This window comes from Sitophilus oryzae, unplaced genomic scaffold (genome assembly GCF_002938485.1).
Source record: "Sitophilus oryzae breed Bouriz unplaced genomic scaffold, Soryzae_2.0 scaffold_165_pilon_pilon, whole genome shotgun sequence".
In the NCBI taxonomy this organism is placed as follows: Eukaryota; Metazoa; Arthropoda; class Insecta; order Coleoptera; family Curculionidae; genus Sitophilus; species Sitophilus oryzae.
In genome coordinates this window covers 286,760-301,721 of record NW_022146347.1, presented here as the reverse complement: position 1 = coordinate 301,721, position 14,962 = coordinate 286,760, and the positions used below count along the sequence as shown (strand labels likewise).

General features: G+C 34.9%; 1 protein-coding gene across 1 annotated transcript in view; it reads right to left on the bottom strand.

The window, feature by feature from the left end:
- Positions 1-14,962, bottom strand: part of LOC115880875 (ras-related and estrogen-regulated growth inhibitor-like) — a 404,377-nt gene that overhangs the window by 155,060 nt on the left and 234,355 nt on the right. The window lies entirely within an intron of this gene.

Here is a 14,962-nt window from a genome sequence, read left to right as displayed (position 1 = left end):
AACAAAATATGCACAAAATTATTATATGGTAAAGTAACATTTATACTGTAATCTGTAGCAAAGTTTAGTTTACGAATTTGGTTTTGTTTTCCTAGTTTTAATTGTCTAAATCCCTTCATAACAAATACTAGTTGAATGGATTTATATCAAAGCCCCCCATGCTGGGTGCTAATAAAAGTAGGTATCCTTTACAGATTTCTCTTAAGAACAATAAAGGAACATTGCTTTGAAAAAATGTATGTGGACCATACTTTTGTTGACACCGGGTCAATCAATAATTTTTCCAATCAGCTCGATATATTGATAATGTTACCAGTATTTTACTCATCAAGCTCTTATATTAATCATTAATCGTAAACAAACATATTATATATACAATATTATATACTAATTCATTATAATAAAATTAAATCATAAAAATATTGTAATTATATTCCCGAAGTGAAAAGTTTTGTTCTTAAATATCTATATACATATTATAAACGCGTGTTCAAGTATTAATTTTGTGGAATATATATCAACATAAAACGAGATTTAATTAAAGAAATACCATCGTAACAACAGTTATTTTAGAAACGTCTAGGTTTACTTATTTCACTGAGATTTATGAAAAAACGTCCTTTGCCTCGGGTACAGATCCCGCCACGTTTTGGAAATAGCTCAAAACGAAACAAAATTCAACGAGGCAACAAAAAACGCCAAAAAATCACCCCACGCCCTCCTCAGGAGTAGGTTTCAGGCGCTTTTAAGATTCGAAAATAGGTCGAGGCAAACCGAAGTGGGTCAAGACTGTAAATAAATCGAAATGCGACAAAGTCGGGCGATGAAATGCGACCTTAACCTGTTTCGAAGAGTTTTCCGCATAGTGTAGAGGCTTTTTTTAAGCTAGAAGAAATTATAGTAGTTGTATAATATTAATACCACAAAAAACCATTTAAAATTCGAAATAACTGTTAATATTTCTGTACCCTTCTTGTGTAAAATGCTCATATACAGATTTGCCTAATCAACAAAAATCTCCCAATGTGTTAGGAGATATACAGAGAGGCTCAATGCTCAGAAAATTTTTCATATTTTCTATATGTGGTTTTTCATAAAGCCCTTTTTGCTAATATCAGACGCCCATCCTGTATTTATACAATGATTTTTATACCCCCCCTAAAACTATACTGAGTATTTTAACTGTAGCGATTGTAGTTTTTTTAAATATAAATTTACACCGTTTTTTAAGTAAAAAAGGGTTCTTAGAGAAACACTCTGAATACAGAATACAGTTCGGATATTTATGTTCAACTGCTATTTTGTTAGACGTAACAACATTACAAAATAAAAATATGATAGTTCTATAAAAAAAAACTTCTGTATTACTTATATCTCTGCGAAGCTAAATATTCTAGTAATATAGAAGAATCATTAATTTAATTAAAATATACAATACTTTATAAGACACACACACGCATATTTAAGTAAATAAACTACAAAAGACATGTCCTTGAAGTACTGCCTCTGTCAGGCCTGTACCCGCAGCACTTACCTTTATCCCCTACACCATTAAATCGGACCGAAGAAGACAATTTGTGAGTTAACAAATTCGAGGAACTGATATTTATAGAGTACCGAGGAAGTACCAATATAGGTACTCTCTGTAGTACCTTGTCCGAGCTGAGCGCTCTCGCGGTCAAGCGAGACTCATTAATACGCGTCAGCTTCCCATTTATTCGTTAATTGGTGTCACTTTGAAAAATCTACCATAGGTAAGCTGTAAACAGAGCTGGAGAGTCAATAGATTCCTTAGAGCATGTAACACATAGATACTCTACATAAAATGAGATTTTAGTTAATTTTTGAACAAAAACATGAAACTCGAACATGTAACCAAGTTAAAATAAACCTTTGAATGAACATAAAATGAAAGGAATCCTATATTTGCTACATTTTAGTTACATTTTCAACAAAACCAATGGTTTATTAAAGGTTATGTATGCATCATGATAGTATTTGTGTCGAATAGCAGCACCTTAGGCCAAAAACTAAATACTACGAACCAATGGGCACCTACCACAGCATCCTTCAGGCAAAAATCTACGCCTGAACTACACGATTACGATTAACACCTACTACATCGAAAGATGCGTACAACTTATCTTAGGAACTATTGAAAACAAGAAATAGCTACCTTATCCGATAGTCAAGCAGCCTTAAGAGTCATCAACTCAGTAACCATCAATTATAATTTGGTCAAGAAATGCCTAGTGAAACTGAAGAAATTACATCATTTTCCTTGAACATCACCAGTTATTATAATTGTTTCCATGTTATCATTTGGTCTTAATTACGAAATTGGTGTCAGTCGGATGCTTACCTTAAGCCCTTTTATTATTGACAGGGTAGTTTTTTCAGTTGTACTATGGAATTTCAGGATACGCCACATTTCAAAACTGTCTATCATACGCCGTTCTTAGGTAAATAATCTGTCCAAAGAGAGGATCGATGACAGTGATATTTATGTCTATCATTTTAATTAGCAGGTAAATCGTATAAATAATATATAATCGTATCATTTTTTGGACGTCGTCTGTTGAAATCTTCCCTGACTTTTTGTATAGACTATACCTACAACTGAAGGTGGGCAAAGAATGAACGAGTTGTTCATTTGAGCGAGTATTATAAATGATTGGTGAGATCCGATTGACCGCTTAGAATACGGTTCGTTCAATTGAATCGTGGCCAGCACGGCCGCGGCGCGGCGTTGGTTTGTTGTTCAGAAGTAAACGCAAAACTTAGTAAACCTTTATTGAAAAACGGCAGATACACTATAAACTACAACTACAGATTATTATCGTTGTCTCATATATTTATTCATATGAGAAACGACATATACACATAATGCAGTCAGCAATACATGCCGAATTGTCTGGTTATCTACACACGGATCTATAAAATTTGAACGAACGAGTCGTAAGAAGTGAATTGAATCACAATGCGACTCGTTCGTTCAAAGAGTCGTAAGAATTGATTCATTGCGTACAATACGATTCATTTAATTGAAACGTGGCTAGCACGGATCCCTGAAAATTTGATCGAAAGAGTCGTAAGAATTGAATCGGATCACAATGCGACTCGTTCTTTTCTACGGCTCCTTCATGCAAAGAGTCGTAAGAATTGATTCATTGCGTACAATACGATTCATTTAATTGAAACGTGGCTAGCACGGATCCATTAAATTTGAGCGAAAGAGTTGTAAGAATTGAATCGGATCACAATGCGACTCGTTCTTTTCTACGGCTCGTTCGTTCAAAGAGTCGTAAGAATTTATTCACGGCATACAGTATGATTCGTTTAATTAAAACGTGGCTAGCACGGATCTGTTAAAATTTGAGCGAAAGAGTCGTAAGAATTGAATCGGATCATAATGCGACTCGTTCGTTTCTATGGCTCGTTCGTTCAAGAGTCGTGAGAATTGATTCATTGCGTACAATACTGTTCGTTTAATTGAATCGTGGCCAGCATGGATCCATCAAATTTAAACGAACAAATCGTAAGAATTGAATCGGATCACAATGCGACTCGTCTGTTCAGTCTGTTCAAAGTATCGTGGGAATTGATTCATCGTTTAAAATACGTTTGACAAATGAATATTAGAATTATATACTATGAGCTTGGGTACCCAAACGTTTGTAATATAGGTAATAATAATGATATAAATATATATAGATAAGTAATTATTATCTTAGTAACAAAATGTTATGTTCTATTATATCAATTTTATATATTAGTAATAAAATGAAGGATAATTTGACGCCGTCTTCATAATTATGAAAATTATGTATTTATGTAGTAGGGCATCAAACTGGACTGGAACAAAAGCCTTCAACAAACATCATGTTTATAAAATGAGATGCGATCTGAAAGTTATTTACAAAAAAATATCTATTTATACTATGAAGTACCAAATGTGTTTGTAGTTTGTTCAAATGAACGAATCGTAAGAGTCGACTCATTATGAGAAATTGAATCGCTTCATTCGATTCAATAAAAGGAGTTGTAATGCCCATCACTAATACCTATTGATAGCAATAATGATAATCAATACAATTTTATTATTGATTATGTTGGCGAAGAATAAAGTAAAATACCCTGGGTTTTAAAGTAAAGATTGAAAATAATGTATCTATTTACGTTAAAGTTTATACCGTCTAAGGTCGTTTCTGAGCACGGTAGCCGATAAAAATGATTAACGGACCACCTAGCGCGACCGAGTCACCCGTTCGACGAAGAAGCGCGCTGTTTTTATTTAATTAAGATATAAATAAGGAAAATAACTCGATGCGGAGACACGTAGAGTGTCGCGTACGCGGCCGAAGTAATTGAATGTCGTTTTTGTCATTTGTACAGGTGTAGCTATGTTCTTTATTTGAGTAGCGTGTTACGGAGGAGAAATTGTATGCGGTGGCGATTGGTCCCAATGGGTACAAAGGCACGTGTCTCTTCCTTATGTTATAAAAACTAAAAAGAAGATTTTTACAGAAAACATTAACTTTAAGTAAGTAATGTATCATAGAGGTGGGAATTCTAGTTCTTTGTGAGGAACTAGTTCCTTAGTTCTAGTTCATCCAGAGGAATAGTTCCTTGAACTAGGTCTTTAGTTCACATTAGTTCCGACTAACATTGGCATCCCCGTTGCTTGCTCATGCTCATGGGTTTCGTATATAAGTCAGAACTATTCATAGTATGATCTGTGTAATTCAAACTAAAAATTAAAAACAGTATCCACGACAAATTTTCTGTGGTTATTATAACTGAAAAATTTAAAACAATTCAGTTCTGATAGGGTTCCAGTTAACAAAATTTTAGTTATTATCAAATTCTCAATGATGAATGATAAATTTTAAATTGTCATAAGTTCTTCATGTTTTATTAGATTTGAAGGTTTGTACATCAAACCAAAAAATGGCAAATCTTGGCATTTGAACACATTTTCCATTTTTAAAATACAATATTGTAAGTACGTTTAATTACTAATTATTGGTGTGGCTGTAAAACAAATCTCAAAGAAAAAAAATATTACCGTCTTAACAATAGAATTCCAAAATAGTCGAAAACCAAAAGTCTTTGCTTGACTTTTTCAACGAATAAACCATCCAGAGAATAACAGCATTTATATTCCGATGAATGTTTTCAATGGTAATACAAAAACAGAGAATGCTAAAACCAACGTATTATTTCTCTTTTTTTCTGGTACGTGTGTGATTTATTAGGTTTTTAGTGTTTTACAAACCTTCGCGTTCAGTTTTTACGTAATGAATACGTAAATTAATTTTTTAATAAAGGTTATATTAATTTTATTCATCAGTTACATGCATTCGTTTTAAACAAAATTTTATTAAAAATATGGTTTAAATAATTGAATATTCTTTCAGAGACAAATAAATTTTTTTGTCATTTTGTATAATATTGTCAAGAAAAATGGCGTATCCGCCAGAAATTAAAAATGTATTACTGGTTGCCTGCACAACCGCAACGTATCCGCCAGAAATTAAAAGACTTTTTCAGGCGCCATCTTTTAGTCAAGTCGAGAAGTAAGGGAATCAGACAATAGAATTGTCTGGTATGAAGAAGTACGCTTTCCGAGAATTGGGGAAATTTCGAGAAGCAGTGAATTAGTCTTTTAGGTAGTTCCTCTAGTTCCTCACGGTCCTTTCGGTCCGGGACTGACAACATACGGCTGGCACTATCCACTCCCGCCTAGCATCGAGCTACGATCGAACTAGTTCCAATGAACTATTCCGACCTCGAGATGAAAGGAACTAGTTCCCGGTTTCTCAAAGAACTAGTTCCTCAGGACCTATTCCGGGATCGAGACTGTGACCGATATGTAAAAATATGCGACGGCGACGGATCGGCCAGCGCAGCGCGGAGTATATATCTTATAAAATGAAGTAGATATTCTGAAATTTTAGACGAAAACAAATGGATGAAGTGAGGAAAAATGCAATTTTTCGTAAAATTTTCGTATTATTTGCTCCATGATTTGTGATATAGTTTTTTAAACTCTGATCTGAGTTTATTTTTTATTTTTTTATCTGCAATAAAACTTACATATATATATTTTTAACATATTATACACGTCTCGTTATATTACCCCCCCCCCGTACATTATAAAAATTACACAGATCATACTGTGAATATTTCTGATTGACAACGAAACCCATTAGCAAGCAACTGGGATGTCAATGTTAGTCGGCAACTATTGTGAACTAAAGACCTAGTTCAAGGAACTATTCCTCTGGAGGAACCAGAACTAAGGAACTAGTTCCTCCCAAGAAACTAGAATTCCCACCTCTAAGCCACACCTAACTAACCAAACCAAACCAAACAATATTAATCTGTGTTTAAGCTACGACCGCGCTGGCCGGCTGGCCGATCCGTTACCGTCTCTTATTACGAGTATATCTCGGTCACAGTCTCAGTCCTCAGAATAGGCCCTGATAAATTCCCTTTTAAGAAACTGGGAACTAATTCCTTTCGTTCCGGAGTTGGAATAGTTCATTGGAACTAGTTTTTGTGAAAATTCTAAAAATTAAAATAAATAAGTAAATATTTTGATATCTTCAGGAGGTCTAACTTGTATTATTATTATTCCGGCTAAAAAACTTTTTAGATGAGTTTTACGCACTTACTTACGATAGCGAGCATAGTTTTACGCACCGGTTTTGCTAATGGGGTCATAACTAGGCCTTTTTTGGCTATAACGAACTTTTTTAAAGGTAAATAATTATAATCTTAGAAGATGTTCATAAAACATTTAAGCACTAATTGATTGAACAAAGTATATCATTAATATTGCAAATTATATTTTATCTTCTCATATTATGTGCCTATTTAATTTTTTGATTATGTAATGAGCACTTTGTTTACTCACTTGTTTCATAGAATTGCTTGAATCCATTTTTATTTTTGATCAAATCGGTGTGAGAAGCTGTGAAGCTATAAAATGTAATTTCGGGAGAGTTGAATATCCGGGAAAGTTGAGTTATTGAAAGTTATTGAACCAAAAAACGCCCTAATCACGCCCTCCTTTACGCATTAATATTTTTTCGGCAATTTTATTAACATTTGAAATTGTCACAATACAACACGACGCCTAATTCGGGTTCTTTTCCACTTAATTTATATTACCCGAAACAGCGTTACAAAAACCTCGTACCTGAGTGTTTTATACTTTTAATAACTGCACTAGTAAACACTAAAACACTGAAATATTTTGACAAAGCCACGATTTTAATATTACTTCAATGCGATCCACATAACCACGGTAACGGGACTGCGGGAAATACTTTATACCCGGCACTTCAAATTTTTGCCGTATAGAGCGCTGAGGTCAGAATTTTTAAAATAAACTGAAATGCACCAAGCCAATAGCCAAAAGAAAAATTAAACTATGTTTAATTCAATCTAATGTAGATAAATATGCATACATTTGGGTAGGGGCTATTAGTAATGCGTGTGTGTTGTCCTAGTTTATATAAACTAAAAATTAAATCACACTCTATATTTTCTCTGAGAGAACAGTGAAAGTCCAACGCAAATTATTTTTAGGACCAACGAAAAAATGCTTCGTATATACCTACAATTTTGTACTTCTGGCACATGACCCGTGTTCATGATCTGCGTTCTAGAAAGGTACATAGACGTATATGCAAATGCATTTGCCATATTTTCTGGTTCGGATAGAAAACGGTGATTTTTGCCACGCCAAGCGAAATGTGTTAAATCGGAATCACAAGTAGTAATTAACTGAAACGAGAAAGTAAAAGGTTCTAAGTTGAAGACCACCGTGTGTGCCATACACGTTAAAACCGCGTACATATTTCTCCTTTTGCGAAAAAAAGAGCACATCGAATAGCAGGTAACAGTAACAACACACAGAACGTAATTTATATGGTTCATATTTTTTCCGAGTGTATTATCCTCAGAGTAATAAAACCATCGAGCAATTTCGTTTTACTTCAAACTTCAAAGGGTCCTTCTTTGTACAGTTCTTTGGAGTTATGTCTCCAAAGTTAGTCTCCTCTCCTCTTCAAAATATTCATGGCAGCGCTCTCTATTATTGTGGACAGCAAACTGCAGGAAAGAGGAATGGGTGTTAGATACAGGTATGACGGCGGTCTGTTCAACATAAAAAGACTCAGGGCAAGAATACGTATAAAATTCATCACAGAACTCCAATACGCTGATGACTGTGCTCTAGTTGCAAATACGTTACAGCAATTACAGGAAATGCTGAACACTTATACCTGGGCATACGAGACTTTGGGTTTTAAGCTGAACATCGATAAAACTAAAATCATGTGCACGCCCCCGGAAAATCATAACAGCGCTATAAAAATCGGAGAAGAACTATTGGAATATGTATCGGAATTTAATTACCTCGGCAGTTTGATTTCGGAAAAGGCAAATATCGAGTCTGAAATTCAACACAGAATTAGCAGCGCCTCAAGAGCATTCTGGAAATTAAAAGACAGGGTTTTCTACAATCATGATTTGAGCACAAAAACGAAACTTGCAGTGTCAAGCAGTAATAATCTCTACCATGTTATATTGGAAGCGAAACCTGGGTGCCGTACCGCAGCGCCGGCACACGAGCGCATTGAACAAGTTGCAACAGAGACACCTTAGACAACTGTTAAGAATCAAATGGTACCACCATGTCTCAAACGTATCAGTCCTTGAAAAAGCAAGCTGCGAGAGCGCTGAAGTCATGATTCCTAAATCTCGCTTAAGATGGGCTGGCCACGTATGCAGGATGCAAGAAAACCGCCTACCGAAATCTCTTCTTTACGGCGAACTTGAAGAGGGTAAGGGGAAACCGGGTAAACAACTCAAAAGGTACAAGGATATTTTCCATGAAAACAAAGTATGCAGCAACAGTGGAAGGAAGCAGCGCACAATAGAAAGCAATGGAGAAGAATTGTAAACTAAGTTAACACCGACCACCAAAAAGTAAAGAGTGCGGAAGAGAGATAACATCACGTATCTAGCTTTTCAGTCACAGTAAAGCTCATGAAAGAAAAGTTCATACTCGTCAAAATGTATGGCAAACCTTATAAACAAAAACAAGATACGTGTCAAAATTTTATATACGCACTTAGAGAGTATATTAACAGAGCATGGCAAATATGTATTTAAACTTGGTGGGATTAAGAGACAAATCCATGTACAAATTCTGTAGATCAGAGGAAGGAATGGCAGAACATATTCTATGTTAATACGATAACTTGACAAATGTGCGATTCTTTGTAGTTAGTGATGATAAGCCATTGGAATTTACGATAATACATGGCCATTAACGCAAGTACCCAATTTCATGGGATCGATAGTATTGCCATAGCCCGGATATTTACTAAAATGACCATGACTTAAAGGTCAATGTTGAAAATGTTATTCTTTTATTTGCTTTTGTCAGTTACTTGATCTCAAATCCAGGAGACAATAAATAAAGAGGAATATATCCTCTACTATAGATTCTAGACAACACCGGCATCGGGTCTAAGGAGAGACCAAGCAAGAGGTGGAAAAATGAAGACAAGCTCCTCGCCTGTGAGGGGCACTGAGAGCCAATCCATCCTGTATATTTAAGGTCGCCGTGATTAACCTCCTTCCACTCATTCTACATACAATAGGGATGTCCCAAAAATAAAATAAATCGATTCAAGATCGGACATAATAAGATCGATCCAGAAAAAAATCGGCAACAAAAGATCGATCTTATTAAATATCGATATTCGATTCTGAATATATTGGTGTACTGATATAATAAAAATACGGTTTACCAAAAATACGATATATGTAATCATAAAAAAAATTATTAGATACATAAAAATCGTAAAACCGTTTATTAAGATATTTAAAATTAAAACAGAATCAGAAGTCACCCCAAACTAAATCAGAAACACCCACAAACGGAGACATACCTGTGAAAATTAAAAATATTATGACTATATTAAAATAGAATTATTTGAGACAATTATTATGCAGAGCTTTTTGCATGCTTATGATGATTTTGACACAAAATATGTACCGGTAGATTCTGTGATTTTGATATATCGGTTGGTTGGAAATAAGCTAAAATCAAAGAATATTCTACGTTATTTAAAATATAAAAATGTGGGAATCACCGACAAAAATCTGACATCTGATATCAAAGTGATAAACAAACATCGGCCCTTGCGACAGCGAGCACTTATACTTAATTTTTCAATTCATTGCTAAATGGCGTTTTACTAGAGATGCACCGTAAACACATATTCAAGCAAAACTAAAGTGTTTCTTCTTATTCTAACAAGTAATAAACCTGTAAAACTGTATAAATAAAATCGATTTTCGATTTTGAAAAAAAATCGATTCTACCAAAAGATCGTTTAATAAAAATCAATCGAAGTAATAAACCTGTAAAACTGTATAAATAAAATCGATCTTCGATTTTGAAAAAAAAATCGATTCTACCAAAAGATCGTTTGATAAAAATCGATCGATTTTAATCGATTTTTTGGGTAAAAAGATCGATCTTCGATTAAAATCGATTCGAATCGTACATCCCTAACATACAATATTGACCGGTCAATACTGTTAAAGGCCGGTTTTACATCTTTATCCGTAACATAATATACATTTCTGGTTCAATTTTGTCGAATCAAGAAAATTCAACCTTGTATTTTCTTCTTAAAGTAATCTATCACTGACACCTGTGAATACTTTTGTTACTCTGCAATAACTCCTTATACAACCACGAGTGCATTTATTAGCGACCAACAGTAATAGCACATTGAGAGTAATTTATCCCGCTTTTATTCTTTTCTCTTACCAGGTGATCCGTATTAGGAATATAAATATGTAATTTCTTCGGTCGTAAACGGCCTCCGCCACCCACCGTTCCTCTCTAAACTCATTGATTTACCGAGACAATTTGCATTTGTATTCCGCCGATTTTTTCTCTTCCTTTTGCCTGACCTTGACACCCTTCGCCCGGCGGCCACGCGGTACCGCTCGCGATTATTCCACTTATTTATTATATCTAAATTTATCTCAATGGAGCAACGAGTCAGGTTCATTATTTATAAGGAACATGCATCTCGTACTGCGGAGGTCATTAACATTAAAAATAACTTATAATAATTTCAGAACGTTCTCTCTCACTCTCCCTCTGTATCTGTTTTGTTTCATTTGGTACTCCTCATATCTCGGTTATCAGATCACTTTCTTTGGAGAATCTAGACATGGTTTTAAACGACTCACTCATTTAGATGTAATTTAAAGCAACTATCGACGCTTTATAGATCAAAGTATCAACCGATTTTAAATCAGTTTGTACGATCCAAACAGCATCAAAGTGTACTTGGTCCAAGTAACTTTGACCGTGTTATCCCGCCTTTAAGGCGGGTTGTCACGGTCACGTAGCGTCCAAGTGTATTTAATCCAAGTACCGGGTGGCCAACTAAGAATGGACACGGGCTGTATCTCAGAAAGTACCTATCGTATAACTTTGGGAAAAAAATTGTAATGAGTAAACCGTAATTTCTTGGTTAATTACGTAGGTAGTTCTCAGATTAAAATGTCCGAAAGTCGTACAGTCAATAATTTTATTGAAAATTTTTAGGAATTTTGTGCCTCCATATTACTTTTAACAGAAAACGGCCAAATTTCATATGGCCGAAAACTACTATCATGTAACGCCATTTAGTTATTAATCCAAGTTCGTCCTTTATTTCACTAGTTTCGTGTTTTATCTGTTGTTTTTGTTATTTATTATTGTATTATTAAGTTTATGTTGTTTGGGTCACTTTTCATATAGCACCGAAGGTGCGAATCTTAGCAATATGCACTACTGGTCCAAATCTATTCTTGGTGCAAGTAGTTCAGCATCAAGACCGTTGGTCAGTAAATGTTTTGGCAGGAATTCTAGGATGGCGAATGATTGAACTTTTTTAATCATCTGAATGAACTGAACTATACACAATTTCTAAGAGAAGAATTGCCAATTTTGTTAGAGGATCCATCATGAGGAAATTGAGTTTGTTGCCATTTCATTAGCATGGTGGTGGGTGCAGTTGTGCCGCTTATTTTGCTATGAATGTGTGAAGTTTCTTGAATACCACTTACTTTAGGAGATAGAGACGCTAGAGAGGCATATTTCTATGGTTAGTTTACTAGTTATGTTACCGGATTCAATATGCCTGGGTTTTTCTTTATGGGGTCGAATCAAGAAGGAACATGCATGGATAAATAACAATTAAATGGCATTAAATGAAACTAAAATATACGTTTTGGTATTTTGACGTAACCAATTTACCTCTTTTTGTTCCCTAGCCTACTACTATAATTTTTAGATCTTATAATCCTAGGCGGCAGCCTAATATGATTTATTTTCTTAATGTCTCCCGTTAGAAAGAAGATAGAAAGTTGTGGTTTGCGGTGATATTTTGTGAATTTTGTGTTCTATTTAACTGTGCAAAAAACACAGCCTGCTATTTTAATTTTTTATGAAAAAGCGCAATAATATCTGTTGTGATGTCAAACAACGCCCTCTAGCTACTACAAAAAATATAAGGGAACAAAATTTATACCGGAGATCATTGGGGAAGAAAAGCCCTTTTAAACGAGCCCTAGTTTTTTAAATCGGCTAAGTCAAACCAGAGTTCCCCACAACTTTATTTTATAAGTTAGAGCAAAATACGCTATATCAAAAAAAATTCTCATTGAATAAAATAGCAATATTTAAAATATCTCTTCGCCTGCATATTTTTGAGAAAAATCCTGTTTTCTAATTGGCCATCATAGATGCGCCCCCTAGCAGACATTTTTCGAACTTGAAAGTAATCTCCAGCGTACTTATTACAATTTTTTCCCAAAGTTATATGATAAGTAGTTTCTGAGATACAGCCGGGCGGCGTCCATTCTTAGTTGGCCGCACGGTACACTTTGACCGTATCAACCAGGTTTTACATACAGGTTAAATCAATGAGTTTATAGTGTCACATCGGATCACTGAGCGATCCCTTCCTGACAAATACAGGAGTTGGACAGGGATGTGTCTTAGCCTCTCATATTCAACATATCCAAGGCAGCGCTCTCTATTATAGTGGACAGCAAACTGCAGGAAAGAGGATTGCGTATTAGATAAAGATACGACGCGACGGTGCCGGTGGTGTGTTTAACATAAAAAGACTCTGGGCAAAAAGCAAAAACACGTATAAAATTCATCACAGAACTTTAATACGCTGATGACTGCGTTCTAGTTGCAAAAACGTTTGAGGTTAGACCAATTACAAGAAATGCAGGATGCATGAAACCCGCCTACCAAAATCTCTTCTTTACAGTAAGCTTGTATAGACGGTAAGAGAAAACCGGGTGGAAAACTCAAAAGATACAAGGATATTTTCCATGAAAACTTAAAGGGAATAATCATGCAGAATCAGCGGGAGGAAGTAGCGCACAATAGAAGGCAATGGAGAAGAATTGTAAACTCGGTTAACGACGTCAACCAAAAAGTAAATAGGCAACAAAGTAATCAAATTTTTGAGTGTTCGGAGTGCTAAAGAGAGGTAAATCCTGTAAAATATAGGATGGATTGTCACCTTCAAAGATATAATTTAATCCTAAAAAATACAATTTCAAAGTTAACTTCGAATGATATTAATAGTTATTTCGATCACACGTATAATTTTCTTAAACATAATACCTATAGGTTCATGTACGTACGAAGCTGGTTATAACAGAACATCAATTAGAATGGTTATATTCAACACAAAAAAATTATTTGTGAATGACACGCCGAAAGAAACACTTTGTATTTTAACTAAACAAAAGTACTACGTTGATTGCATACCATCAAAGGTACATTTTCTTCTCAGCGGGCCAGAAAACAGACAAATATATTCAGTTACGTTGCCTTCATTACAAATAATTTCCGCCATCTTTCAAGGACAATTAGTTCTTTATGCTGGAAATTATAGACGGATATGGTCATTTTTCTTGTTGTCTTTCTTCTGGCGCCAGTGAATAGGTAAAATAAAAATAAAGCTTCGTTTGTACGAGTCGAATATAATATTGCTTAATAAAATATGGTAATAATTTAAATTATATTATGTTCATAAATAATGCATTATTAGAATCGGTAAAAATACTGTACGAATGAAAAAAAAAAAAAACGGTGTCATAATGGCTTTTGAAATAATTTCTTTCAAACCGAAGTATATTTGGTTTACTAAAAGGTGATCTAAAAATGTTTATCTTAAAAACTAAAAGTAATAGAACAATGAAATTTTATGGAAGCATGTGCCATATCTGATGGAAAGATTCCTCACGTAAAATATGATTTATTTTTCAGATCAACACATGATACAATAAATGATATCAACATAGATCCGATTCTGTTTTGTTTCGTAGCTACAGTGGGCAAAGATAATTCTATTACTTGTGTTAATTCTTGTGCTAATTATAAGGTAAATGTACCAGTGCTCGACACATTAAGAAAAGTTCATAATACGGATGGTGATATATCCAAATTATATGGTATTATTGCTTTTCGTAATAATTTCAATTTCACCTGTTCCTGTTGGCCTATCGTTTATCCGTCCAAGAATCCACAGGGAAAACTCCAGCCAGCATCGTTATGGAACGGGAAGTGTGCCTACCTTGTGATCTAAAGTTTTGTTGCCGACCGGGAGAAGATGTCGCCGGAGAAGATTATGTCCATAGACTACGCCCAAGGATGGACGACATCCATCAGCGAGTCCGCCTAAATATTCAAAGCGCTAGTAACCGAATGAAGGAGTACTATGACATTCAAGCTGAGCATGGAGGATACCAACCAGAATTCCCAATACCTTGGGAATTTGGTGTGGCTCTATTACCCGCAGAGACGTCGTTGAGTATCTCCGAAGCTACAATACTCGTGGGAAGG